Source organism: Haemaphysalis longicornis, unplaced genomic scaffold (genome assembly GCF_048455015.1).
Source record: "Haemaphysalis longicornis isolate Haplotype H1 unplaced genomic scaffold, Haemaphysalis longicornis Haplotype H1 scaffold_10, whole genome shotgun sequence".
In the NCBI taxonomy this organism is placed as follows: domain Eukaryota; kingdom Metazoa; phylum Arthropoda; class Arachnida; order Ixodida; family Ixodidae; genus Haemaphysalis; species Haemaphysalis longicornis.
Window position 1 is genome coordinate 46,605,431 of NW_027526204.1, and position 14,188 is coordinate 46,619,618.

The following is a 14,188-nucleotide window of genomic DNA, read 5'->3' on the forward strand; positions in this document are numbered from 1 at the left end:
TCCACTACAAACATGCGCACGCATAAACCGGCAACCGCTCATGTGCGCGTGCTTAGAAGTGACAGACGCCGTCGAAAAACTCCCGTGAAAGCCCTCTGAAAAGTGATGTTGGTTCACGCCGGCGGTCCAAACAGGGAAATTGCTGTTCATCCGGGAGGGATTCGCGGCTACTCCGCGAGCTGAACTTGAGGCGGTAACGGCGGTGCAAGCAGCTTTCCGTTGTTTTTGCACCCTTTCGCGCTCCTGTTCGGGCCAACGCTTCGATTCTTGCTCTTGTTCCTCCAAACGAACGGCATGTACCCGTCCCATAACGATTTAAAACCTGGAAGGCCTTGAGCTCTATTCTCGCGTACGTACATGTGGCTGTCCGTTTTCCTTCCCCCTCGTATGCATCTTTATGTGTGTGTAAGATGTCTGTGTAACACATCAACCCACACCCGAACCACTCGATTGAGGAGGACAGCCGACTAACCGCATTGAGCCATGTAATTTCGACATCTAAATACCAACAGAACCAGCATTTCATCGGTAGCGGCATGAATCTTAGCTGTGCGTGTACGCCCCCTTTTCCTACCCGATAACCATGCAGGCATAAACCGGAACCGGTGATGGCACATACTTAGGCGTGAAAGACGCCGGCGAAAATGTCGCTTGGGAGGCCTTTCAAGCTGAAAAAGAAATATGGGCTTAAGCCGGCGTTTCAACTGGGGAGGTTTCTCTTCTACCGGGAAGGATTCACAGCTACTTGGCGAAGTGAATTTGAGTGGAAACGGCGACGGCGGTATTCGGTCGTTTTAGGGGGCAGCCTTTTGGCAGCCGTTACCTGGGGTTCACGGAAACGGCGTCTGTTTACGCCCGCTAACAGGGTGAGCGAACGCAGCAGCGACGAAAGAAAACGGACACGGACAGTACCGTCTAGCGAAGGGTGAAGTGGAGTCCGACACGTGCGGCTACGGCGTCATCTCTCTCACTGCCTTTCCCTCCCACATGTTTCATGTGTCGCCACCCAGGAGCGCGCTCCCCAGATGCTATTCCATTCCACGCTAATCCGAACCACGTGACATTTGTGCGGGAGGTTCAAACACGATTTTCAACATGCTGGCCGCTGGCGGCGGTCCACTTCGAGGTAGCAGCAGAGTAGCGCACGCCGTAATACGTTCGCTTATCACGCGAGCATTTCCTGAGGCGCAGCAGAAATGCGCCGTGACCGAGAAGACTGTAGCCCTCGCTGCTCACAAATTTCATATTAGGAGTGTAGTACTTAATCGTCAGTTCATTTTTTACGCCCATCCACATATTGTTCGCAATCAACTGATAACCGCACTACCGGCGTTAGCTGCCGACTGCGCAACTTGCCAAAGTGGCACCGGGAGAGGCTAAGGGGAAAATAGTTGTGAGAGAGTTGCCAGCGGTGGTGAGGAGGAGCCCCGGAGCGGCGCTTTGAATTGGTGAATTAAGCGGTGAATTGATGACACCGTAATGAAAATTGGGGGGGGGGGGGGGTGTTAAACATATACTGCTTTGCTGTAAAAACGGAGGGAAATGCGCATGGCAAGAAAGCCTCGTAGCAATCACTTAAGGCGCGCTCCGCGATTACAAATATCAGACGGCAGCATCAGCGCCCACCGTGGCCTAAAAAGCCACATGCTGGGGTTTTCGTACTCGCTGTAACACTAGCGCTCTTCAAGGCGTGCAAAAGTCAGTCAAGTGTGATCACCACGAAAGCGCCGGTGTTGTGGTTAAGGACTGACAGAAAGCTGCACGGCGTGCTTTATCCGAGTTATATCAATTGGGACGTGCTTCACGGCCTCGTTTTCATGTGCATGGCTCAGTGATAAGGGACATTGATAATATCCTTTCTGCACAAGCAGCTTTCATGAACGCAGTGAAGTGCTGCTATTAAACATATTCTATGCGATACTAGAAACACTTATACACCCTTGACAGTAGGTGTTCTTTCGCCGTTCGGTACGTGCCGGCACTTCTGCGGGCATTCTCGGCGATGGCTACCGCCAGCCTGCAGTGCTTCACCGTGTTCGGCTTCGACAGCCGCCTGGACTGGAGGCCCACGGTGTTCGTTGACGGATTCCCCAAGACGAGGGTGTGCAGCGCCTGCGGTCTAGTTTCGGCTACGATAGCTCTACTGCCATGCAACCACACTCTGTGCCACAGATGCTACGACTACCACTGCGACAGAAGGGAATGCGACCGCTGTCCCCTTGACAAAAATGTCTACAGGCCAGAAGATGTCATCTGGTTCACGTTCACGAGCTACAACCTGCTACAGCGTCAGGTATGTATTATGCGTTCATTCCCCTCTCCGGGACTAAATTGTCACGGTTCGCTGTAGAATTGGAGAGAGTAAACTATAATTTGTGAAGTAAACGCGTTTTCGTGCAGTCTGCGGTTACAAAGAAAAGTTCTTGTGAGTAACCTCTGGCTGGCTGCTTTTCTGGCCGTTCTGCAGACCAATTGACCCATACAGCATAATCGAAAATGCCAAATAACACCTTAAAGACTAAAATACGTAGTAAAAATTTGTTTGCCGACGTAGAAGTGCAATAATGCTATATCATAATGTTACCCGTCCTGAAGGTAGACGAAAGGCTCAATGGAGTTTTCCGAAGTCGCCCACAATCTCAAACGCCAGCGCATTTATCTGTTGTGTTTTGCGCCGAACCAACACGTTCTCTCAGCTTGAGTAAATGCCCGATGGGGTGAGTTTAAGTGATTACCGACGTGGCCTAGCAAAATTTTGAAGCTTCACATCCAGTAGACCCACGGATTGATTCACCTCGTTTCCGGCATCCAACCGTCATTCTTGTTACCAGGCTGAATATATTGCCACATTTTCAGACGTGTTAGAAGTGAACTCAAATTACCCCCGCGCTATTACCCCCGCGCGAAATAACATCTTTCATATACATTTTTTATGCAGTGTTTGTAGCTAGGGGTCGGTTTTCTTCATTCCCATGTACAGTGCTCAGCGATTGAAACGCGATACTCGGAGCGCGTGGCTGCCGGTGCTTGTTGCGCCACAGGTGAGCGCTTGTGAAAGCGAGCTGATGCATTGTGGTATACGATGAGGGTGAGAGCGTTCGTGACGCATGCTTAGTGCATTTGGGAGACAGCCCTTCAGTGCGTGGTTCTTGACGGCGCCATAGGGGTGCTACATGCCATGGCTTCAAAACGCTGCGCCTGCAAGTTGCGCCGCGCCACGATAACACATCGCGATAAATGTGCATTCAAATTCTTCATAATGCGCGCGGTGCCAACTCGCCAAGCTTCGCACGGCGCGGCGCAGCACGCAGGCGCAGCGTTTTGAAGCCATGGCATGTAGCACCCCTATGGCACCGCCAAGAACCACACCAGGGGAGTGAAACTTCCTATACCTAGCATGGGACGCGATATTCGATCGAAGCGTCGGACAAACCCCTGGTGTTTGGGGGCGGTACTAAAAACATGGCGGCGTGTTGCAGACATGCACTGGGAAACGCCATCTTGATGAGGACTGAAAAGCCGAGCGGGGTGGGGGGTGTTTTGTTTTGTTCTGATTGAAGTTTTACGCGTCCACTTCTTTTTGTACCACTTATTCTAAGTACGACGTTGTTTTGGTTTATTAGTACACACAATCTAGACAAGGATAAAGAGTACAGGTATTTTCATTTTTATTGCGAAATGTACCATTCATACAGTAAAAACACAACTTGGATATTTTACACTTTTAGCCGCAAACAAAAGTGTATGGCACATGGCCGCATGCTAATTAGGTATCCAGCCAGCGCATATCTGTCCAGTGCCTTGTCTGTCCAAGGTCCTCGTAGTCTCTGGTCGTGAAATGGGCAGGACACAGCCGGTAGCTGCTGTAGATCTGTCGAGGTGGTAAATGAGCCAGGTTCTGCCTTCTCGCACACTGGAGCCAAACGCGAGATCTGGAACATCAACAAGCACGTGTGTATATTTGGGTTAGAATGAATACTAGCTTTACTGCTGCTTTCAACTAGCATCTGTATTCGGAATAAACGTTATCTGATATGTTAAGAATCTTTATTTCTTAAATTGATTTTGGCTACAAAGACGACTTGTGACCGATCGTAAAGGCAAATTATAAATTAAAATCAGCCTTTATTATTAAGAGACGCAGATACGTTTCTCTATTTGTGCGATGATAATGTTCGGTGGCAACGACCCACCTTTCCTCCTAATCCAAAATACACTTCTGCAGACAGAAGCAGCCATCCCACACCAGAATCGCTAAGCAATTATTCATGCATATATACTTTGGCGCCCTATGTATTCATCAGGTATTTTTCGGGCGCTGCAATAAACCGGTTATAAAAACCTTATTTCAAAACTTCTAATAAATTCCTAGCAAAGGTTAAGCGTGCACTAATTATTTATCGGCCTATAGCTGTAACTGCGTTCTTGTGAATACATCGATCGTTCTTGTGCTAAAGCTGAAACTGCAAGCACGGAACTGAAGGTTAAATTATAAATTATAAGTGGCGGAATTATAGTTATGATTCATATTATAAACATATAAAGTAATTGCTTACTTTGTATAGTTATTGATACAAATTTATTCTGCTATGTGCCGTTGATTCACGTGACGACAAAATGCAGAACACACAGAACACACAATTGAAACGCAATAAAATAATTGATGTAGTCGCTACTTAGTTAACATAGTGCTAACAACACGATATGAACCTGCGGACCCAGCCTTTGAGCCATAAGTGTATGGGAGATGCCTTCCTCCAGCTGTGGATATAAACAAGCTGATAACAATATATTGGTAATAATTATAATAATCACAATAATATTAATAATAATAACAGCAACGCATGCTACGAAAACAAACTAAACGCAGGCAATCAAAAGATAATAAAAATAGTGTAGATAAGCTCACACTGTTCCATTAGTTATTGTATATGTTGCCTCATATACACTTTGCTGCATACCGCGCATTCACTTGCGCGAAAATGCAAAACACACGATCTAAACGCATTAAATCAATAACGCACGTATAAACAAACGTGTGTAGCTAATGTAGTGATTGGATTAATTACCAGATGCTCTGCCGCGCATTTCATGCTTCAGTCAAGAGTCGAAGAAGACAATCAGAATGTAATAAATAAATAGTGCACGTGTATGCTCACTTAAATGATAAAGCTACTGCTGCAACCACATCCTGCTATCTCGTGCAAGCGTAGAAAAGCAAAACAAGCAGCATGCAGACCGTACCTTTCGTCCGCCGGGATCCAAAAGAAGTTTATGCCGGCCTGGCGTGAAGAATTTTGACACCACTCAGTACAGCACGATCTGTGATGACGGCGCGAATCCATTCATGCGTCTGTTTCGATGAAACAGACTTTACGGTGGTAAAAACGGCCCTCGGAACACCGTGGATCGTAGCATACCTATGGGCGCGACAAGAAACGCCCCTTTTCAGCGGTGCGAAGCAGAAAGGCGCGGTTCCGGTTTTCCACTGCTGGTGGCGCTCGTATTTTCGCAATCTCGAACTGCAACTTTTAAGTTTACTTGCATATTAAAAACTTCGTAATTAATAATTAACCCAGTATTAAATATAAGATGCAACAGCAACGTTCATTTATGCTCGCATGTAGTACAGCCCCCAAACGTTAGGATCGCTGCAGTCACGGGACAGAAAAACGGCGGAGTTTCATCCCCCTGACCACACACTGAAGGGCTGTCTCCCGGATGCGCTAAGCATGCCTCACGAACGCTCTCACCCTCATCGTATACCACAATGCATCAGCTCGCTTTTACAAGCGCTCACCTGTGGCGCAACAAGCACCGGCAGCCACGCGCTCCGAGTACAGTCGAACACGGATATATCGAACTCCAAGGGGATCGCGAGAAAGTTCGATATACGAAAAATTCGATATAAAAAATATGGTCTCTGAGACTTCACCTGTGGCAGGCGATCACTTACCGATCGACGCTTTCAAGAATGACAACGACTTCCGCAATCATGACGCAACAGGATGCTTTATTTGCGTGAAAAAAAAAAATCGCTGGTCTTCTTCGCCCTGGAAATGAAATTAAAGACGCTGGTCTCGATCTTCTCGAGGCTGTCCAGGTGCGACAGCCCAGTTCCTTCCATGTCGCCGCAACAACGGCGAATCAAGCTGAACGCAGCAGCCACTTCAGCGGCGGAGTACGATCGTGTAGCCACCTCCTCGTCCGGACGATCTTCGCCACTCGAGCTATCAGCCTGGGTTCCTCCGACCGCAGCTACGATATCCTCGTCACCGAGGCTTGCCCGGAACATTGCTGTCAGCGTTCATGAAGTCGTCGGCAGACACTCCGGCTGGAACAGCAGCGGGGAAAAGGGACAGCTTTGTCGCATAGTCCAGGTTCTTGCGTTTGTTGACGATGGCTGCGGTTGCAGTGGCCATTGCTTCCGCGTCGCTTCACCACCAACCAGTCACACGTGTCGTGAGACGCGTACACGACGCCTGCACAACTAGCGCCTTCGCACACCGTGCACAACACGCACGCAAAAGAACAGCGCGCACGCAGCACAAGAACTTTGATGGTGACGATTTGAAGGCTCTCTGAACGGACTCCAACAAAGCGCTCGCGATGGTCACCTCCGAGAGAAACAGTGATCTACGAAAGGTGCGGGTCAACTTGCGCAACAGCAGCAACAGCAAAATGCAAAACAAGGAGGAGGCCGCCAGCGTATTCGTTCCTGCTCTTCCCTTCCCCGAGGCGGCATGGGGGAAAGACAGACCCAGAGAGAGTAAAAAAATTTTCATTGACAAGGCGGGGAACGTAGGCAGCCGAAAAAAAAGAGCTGCTCCTCAATACGGAGAACCTGCGCAGTCGGAGCGAAGTCGGGAAATCCCTACCTCACAATGTAACATTTTCCGAGCGTTTCGGGCTACTGTCCCTGTCGGGTTTCGGCGAAGGTGCGATGTCGCCCGCTAAGTGACCACAGAAATCGGGGGTGCAGCGACCGCCGAAGAGCACCTTCCAGCTCGCGCGGCGTTCGATATACCCAATGTCGGGAAAAATACCGTTCGATATAAACGTACGAATTCCTATACTTTTACAATTAATTTTCAAGGGGATAATTTATGAGTTCGATATAGACAACAATTCGATATACCCGTGTTCGATATATCCGTGTTCGACTGTATCGCGTTTCAATCGCTGAGCACTGTACGTCACGCGTGCAGTTCGCCAGAGCCCTGCTGGCCCAGCGAGGATGACGTGTGCTGCTATAGCTTTGCTATGATTAGACAGATAACGCGCTTCTGCAAGACTTGATCTTAAAGCGAAGCTCCTATGCCCCATTGGTGGCATGAAACGCGAGAACGCACCGTGTGAAAGCCAACTTTACACAATAAACTTGTGCATGATGGTGATGATGAAACTATGCGTTTTTTCTGAAAGGCATAGCACGAAATCAGCATACACAATGGGTTTTAACAAAGTAAGGCACATGGATCACTTGAAAAAAATGGTCGCCATTTCGCCCTGCGAAAGCGGATGTCCAGCAAAGCAGTTGTCAACCGCTACAAATGGTGATGGAGGAGGATATGGAATGTTTCTCGTCGTGTCGGTGTGCTTGTCGCTTGCACTCGGCTAGCGTCACTAGGTAAGGGTGCAGAGTATCGGCACTCTTTCCTCTTACCGTTCCGTGCCGCTGCCATGATCATTGGTCAGTTCGCATCACGTGATATTCGTTACACTGCGGCGGTTTTTTGGCGCCTCCATTTTGTTGTTTATGCCAATCAACTCTAATAGGCTTAGCCTGTCCTCCCTGCTCTGGGGTCGCGCGCGGCTGGCGTCGTTCGGAATGTGAATCAAATATAACGTGTGTAACAGCATTTCAGCAGCAGAAGTGTGTCCAAAGATGCGGCAAATGCTGGGTCCTGCCCGGCCTGACAGATGCGCTCAGCGTCGTCGGAAAGAACTGCTCGATTTAGTGACACTGGTCCTGCCTAGCCTTCAAAGATAATCTGCCATCATAATCTATACCAGGAACACATCAGGGGGGAGGGCGGGAGTGCCATTGTCCACAGGCGCCTTATCATCCATATCGCGGTTTAGACGCTTGTTTTATGTTTTCTAAACGAATTCTGACTATGCTGTATGCCTAATTAGCCTGACGCATGTGCTTGGTGTTCGTGCCCACGGCGACGAAACAGTTTGCGGAGTGTGGGTAGAGGTATGCAGCTTTGCTATAAAAACGCTAGCTGTAATCTGAATCGACCTTGGGTCCCTCGCGTTATGAGGCCGACCGTGTATCCGATTGTGCCAATCCGACATGGTCGAAGCTGTTTGGATTTTGACTTTGGACTTGGACTCAAGTTTCATGGGAGAAAGCTTCGCGTTTTATTAGATGCGACGCTGAGAGGAGCATCTCTTGCCGGCGGCCCTGTCCTTCCTGCGTCGTCGTTGTCCGCGTCCGCACAGCTGCGTCTCTCCTCCACTCACCCCCTCTCCTGTCGCCGTGATAGCGCGCCCTCTCCCCATCTCACTCCGCCGGTTTGCGGCGCTGCGCGCGGCGCAAGCGCGCTGTCCGCATGTGCAGCGCCCTCTCTCTCCGCGGTCTCCTCTCCTTCGGGCGCGGTGCGCATATAAGCGGAGTGCCGCGCTCCGGCCGGTCTCTCAGTCGACGGTCGTCCGCGCTACGCTTGCTCTCTCTCTTTCTTGCATTACCCGACGATTGCTCACGCAATTCGAGTAATCGACCCAATGAAAACGCACAATGGAACCCCCTTCAGCGTCGCATCACTCCAGGGTTCCCGCGAGGGGAGGTGGGCGTAATTTTCATCTTGGCTTTGATTTTTTAACGCTCATTTCCTTGTCGCTCTTGGCAAAAAGCGTTGTTACTTGTATAGCCACGAAATGCGCTTTGCAGTTTTCTTGCTACTAGAAGCGATCAAGCTGTGCTGGGGGGTCATGATCACGCCGAACATGTCAATGCGAAGCTTGCGTTCTCACTCATGGCTTCTTTAACGCGTATACACCCTGCAGGAAAGCCAACTTTCTCTGACGATGATGATTATTGTGGGTGCAGTGTAGCAAAATTAACTCTCCCCTGCGAGGCTTGGCCCCACCCATAGCTCGACAAAACTGGGCATACTTCGGTAGAACTCGCACAGATAATATAATATTCCTCACGTACTCACTCACACTCTTGCTCACCACTCGCACCCACTCGCGCTCACGCTCACCATTCGCCATCACCACTCGCACTCACCACTTCTCGCAAGTCTGTGCACAGGCCCTCCATGAGTCGTGAAACCTAGCAGTATTAGTGCATACGGCGTCACAGGGCCATCCAAATCATATTACTAAATGAATACGCCACCAAAGAATTATTTATAGGGTGCCCCATAGCAGGAGCTTTGTGACCATATACTTCCGACCACCACAGCGAGCGGCTCCTGTGACGAATAGCCAACAGCGAGTACAAGCGCAATAGTGGCGCTCACCGCGGCAAGCCTCGCGAGTGGTGAGCACAGCTCACTGCGAGTGGATCTCGCACTCGCAAGTGGTGAGCGGGGCTCGCCAGAGTTGCTCTAGCACTCGCGAGTGGCGAGCGGGGTTCCACTGCGCGTGGGCCACTCGCTCTCACTCACACTCGCCAGTCCAAAACGGTGGCGAGCCTGTATGTACGAGGTTTCGGCGCATGTTAAAGGACACCGGGGGGCAAAATTAATCCGGAGCTCTCCATTACGGTGCGCCTCATCGCCGGCGTTGCATCGGCGCGTTAAACCCTACAATCAATCCAAGACGATGGCGTGGCTCACTCACCACTCATGAGTGAGTGGTGAGTGGGGGTGTGTGAGCGTACTCGTGAGTCTGCCTGCCGACCTATGGCCACAGCTCCGTTACGCACCCTCCGCTGAAGGTTATATGCCACAGAGGAAGGAAGTGACGCAGGCGTGCGACAGCGCGACTGCAATAGGCCTAACGTCATGTTGTGAGGTGATCATAGACAGCCATTGCCCACAGGTCAACGTAGGATGAGAATGGCGTTGCTCGAGGTTAAGCCTAACGTTAGGCCTAACGGCACGTCTTGGGGTTTAACACTTCAAGCCTGCACCCCCTCAAAAATGAAACAAGCTCTCACTAATGCGCACGACTTGAAGGCAGCGAACCTGTACGAACAGTAGCGTTTTCTCTTTTTCGCCTCACGGTGTTGTCTAAGCCTCGCCGCTGTACGAGAGACCAGAGCTGGATGTTCGTCTTCGTCTATCGCACACGGGTCTGCGCCGCACGTGGCCTCGTGGGCTTTCTTCGTGGCGCGAACTTATCGCTGAGGCTGCGGCCTCCTGGCCTTCTTCCGCCACGTCCCGCGCACGTCTCCTTTCCCTCCTGACCTATCACCCCGTTATCGGGCTGCTGTGCCGTCCCGGGCGCTTGCGGAAGGGGGTGTGGTTTGACCTCTAGCGCTCAAAGGAAAAACTGGTCACCCCGCGAAGAATGCCCGAGGTAGCGTAGTGTAGCTTGCGCTACAAAAGTACTCATTGAACGCCAGTATACCGCAAACCCAAACTTTAGGCCTACGAACGCACACCCGAGAGTTGCGGTGGATATTCAGAAAAGTGTGGGTACCTCCAGAGTAGCCCATACTCGCAGTGTGGGATCGGCCAGCCAAAGAATTCATCACGAGAAAGCTTCTTGTTCAACTATAAACGTAGGGCTAAAATCCAGCTGATTAGTAAAATCGAACAGTAAATCGAGCTGATTAGTGTGCCGGGTCCTCATTCCAGGACAAGAGAATGAGAGTTACTTTCTTCAATAATAGAAAGCCATCCCGACCAGGATTTGTTCTTTACGCCTGGAAGGGTTGGCTTGGGAATATTCATCAGTTTCGATGCTTGTAATATATGCACGTATACTATTTATTTCGTTCGTTAGTGAGTATATCAAGCCTTCAACACCATAACCATTTCATAATTGTTCGGGCTGAAGTCAGTTCATTATAATAACGATGGTTAACATTGAAGTTCAGGACACAAAAGCCGTCTTCGAGTACTCTGGACAACGTTGTCTGGGGCGCGATCGCGGTGACGTAGCACAAGCCTTATCACTGTATTTGCATGTGAATAAACAATACGCACGCTGCGGATATGCACCTTATTTCACGCCGCCATAACGAAAGTCAATTTGTGAAGAAGGTAATGTATGCCATACAGCCTAAAAAAATATCCCCACGACCTTTGTGACCCTCCGAAACATCCCCGAAGCTGCTAATAAGATGTTTATAACGGTGCAGAAAAATTACTCCGTTGGGCACAAGCAAAAAAGACGTTCATCTGGCACAAGTCAACGACAACGAAAGAAACAGGACAGCCGCTAATTTCGTGGTGTGGGTTGCGCGTGCAGGGACCCGATGCTTGGTGCGTAACATTAGACTGTTGAATCCTCTTAAAGGGACCAGGAAAAGCCTTCTGTAAAAGTTACAAAAGGCCTGTATTGTCACGTAGCACCAATATAGCGATGCAATGCCGTTGGAATTATTGATCTACATTCAGTATTAGCTGCGCCAGAAGCAATTAAATGCACCTCTCCCCACTTGCCGATGGACTCCTCCTCCCTCTCTGCCTCCTTCAAAGCAGCTAGCTACATTCCTGCGCCTAGGCTCGCGTCAATCACTGCGGACCCGCCTTTGCCGCCTTGGCCTCGGGATCGCGCAGGAAGGAGGAAGAGCAGCCGGAAGCCAATGGCAGTGACGCCGCCGGCGGCCGACCTTGCCGGCGATTGGGCGAATCAGGGGGCGCCTTCGCCGTTGCGTCAGCAGCGATCGCCGTTGCGTCACCCGCGGTCGGCTCGCTGCGGCGTCGCGCTCATCGGCTGAGAAAGGCGATCTTCAAAAATTGTTTACAAATTATCTGTACAACGTATGGGGCTCACACTTGGCACAAAAATCCCCCGTTATGTGTTCTACCACCTGAATGCATTTGATTGCCACCTTCACAAAGCTTTTCGGGGTCCCTTTAAGAGCATCTCAAAAATACTGTGGGAAGCCCACGTACTTTGAATACTTGTGGAGGAGCTCTGAGCACTAAACCTCGCGAATTAGCCAGAAAGGGCGAGTTACACACGATCTTATGACCGATGCTCTGAAGAAAGTTGTTCTCTCCCTGTCCTCGTGTGTTGCAAACTTGTGCGGGATACAGCTTGAAATTATTCAGACTTCGTGTGAGAAGCTGGTTAAAAATAACTGCATTACTAGAAATACGCTTTTTAGTCACTATGACATCAAAGCGGGCGATTTTCTAGCACAGGCACTGCTGCCCCTCGCAAGCCGAGTGTAGGAGACGAGAGCAGCGCGACTCCCTAAGCCGACGTGAGAGCCAGGGGACGCCACTCAAACATCTCACCGCCAACAGGAGGAGACGAAGTGATGAGTTTTGGAGCTCTTTCCGTTGCGTTGCAGGTGAAACGCCTCCTAGGACAATCGGATACATATTCAGAAAGCTGCTATGCCATCGTGAGCCACTGAAGTGCAAATCAAACTGCGGTGACAATTTAACATTATGCCTTACGCACAAGCAACTCCTTTGTATTTGTATTGTTATGTGTTGGTTTTACATCTTCTTGCCAAAGATAGCTTAAAGATGCTCTTAAGGAAGTATAGAGACTAAGGCAAGTTGGTTGTGGTCCTGTAAAAGCTTTAAACACAAGGCTAAACTGGAGCCTTGAATTATAAAGCGTAACCCGGTTTGTCCCATCTCATCAGTCAACTACTGTTTGTTTGCCCATATCACCTGGTAAATTTTTGGTCTTTATCAGGTTCGGACACCGCTTTTGATTCTTTATGCAGATTCATTGCTGGAACTCTCGCAACGGCTGCGACGCCATCGGTGCGGTATGCGATATTATGGAGCATTTCGACGAGGAGTGCCAGTACCACGCAGTGACCTGCTTCCGCTGCAAGCAGAGCATGACATACAAGGAACTCTGTGGTCACCTGGAAACCAACGACTGTTCCATCCCAGAAGGCAACGCTTCAAGCATCAGATACAGAAGCCTGGATGCAACGACCACACCATTTGCCAGAGACATCGGACAGCTTCGGGACCAGCTGTCTTCTGTGCAAACTTCCCTTCGAGAAACGAAGGAACTTATTGCGGGCCAAGCGCAGGTTTTCACGGAACGAGCAGCACCTGACATGCATGTAGCGGAATCTCTGCAGACATTAGACAACACCCTGAAAGAAAGCATGCATCAAAGCCAGATATCTGCGGGTCGAACAGCCGAGGAGCTGGCACTGATCCGGAGCAGCACCAGCGCCATCTCAAATACACTGAGTGAATTTTTAGTGTTAGTAAATAACATTAGAACGTCCTTAGGTAGTACAGAATCCACGGGGGACCTATCCATACCTTTCCGGAATCTGCAACAAAAGTTCGATGATTTTACTGCTTTCTCCACAGCAGAGTTGGTGAATACTGCAAAAAGGCTTGACGCTTTGGAAGAAAATGCTCATGAGCGCTTGAATAACGCACTGAGCGTAAACAAGAGCTTGAAATGCTTGGACGAACGTTTGAACTACGATGTACGCAGAAATATTTCGGCGTTAGGGAAAGCTGCCCAGGCTTTTTCTGAACTCCCGTTCTGCACTTCTGAGCCACTCCTGTGGACCGTTGAAGGGTGGTCGAAATTGAAAATGGCAGCTGCTATTAAGGGAGAAGTAGAGGTCTTGGAGGAGAACCCTAAATACTTTTTCGGATATTCAATTCTCCCAGGGATTAGAATACTGAAAAAAGATGGAGACCTGATTCTTCATTTCAATTATCGGGTGTGTCAAGGAGGTTATGACTCGTTACTTGCTTGGCCGTTGCGGAAGAAACTGCGTTTGAAAGTGTTGGATGCTGAAGGCAACGAAATTGCACGGCGTATGATTGTAAACACAAGTACAGGTGCCTTTAGAGAAACGGAAAGACCTACTACGGCTAAAAATAATCCGCTTCGCAGTGAAAGTTATATAAAAATAAGTGACATCGACAGAAATGGATGTGTGGTAAATGACAAGGTCTTCTTCAAGTTCACAGTGTCGCAGCTGGACTAATAAAGTCTAATTTGTACCTTAGAATGAACACATAAATCACATGCATGACTTTAGGACTACGTTTTACAGCGGTGACCACGACATTGACAATAAATGACTACTTACGATTGCGTGCGTCAATTT

The 14,188-nt window shown here is 49.4% G+C and overlaps 1 long non-coding RNA gene across 1 annotated transcript; it reads left to right on the forward strand.

Annotated features, from left to right (window-relative positions):
- Window positions 1-1,948: 1,948 nt before the first annotated feature.
- LOC144158452 (uncharacterized) lies at window positions 1,949-14,173 on the forward strand. Its single transcript, XR_013320071.1, has 2 exons — window positions 1,949-2,293; window positions 12,818-14,173. It is a non-coding gene; the product is annotated as an uncharacterized LOC144158452 (long non-coding RNA).
- The last annotated feature ends 15 nt before the right edge of the window (window positions 14,174-14,188 follow it).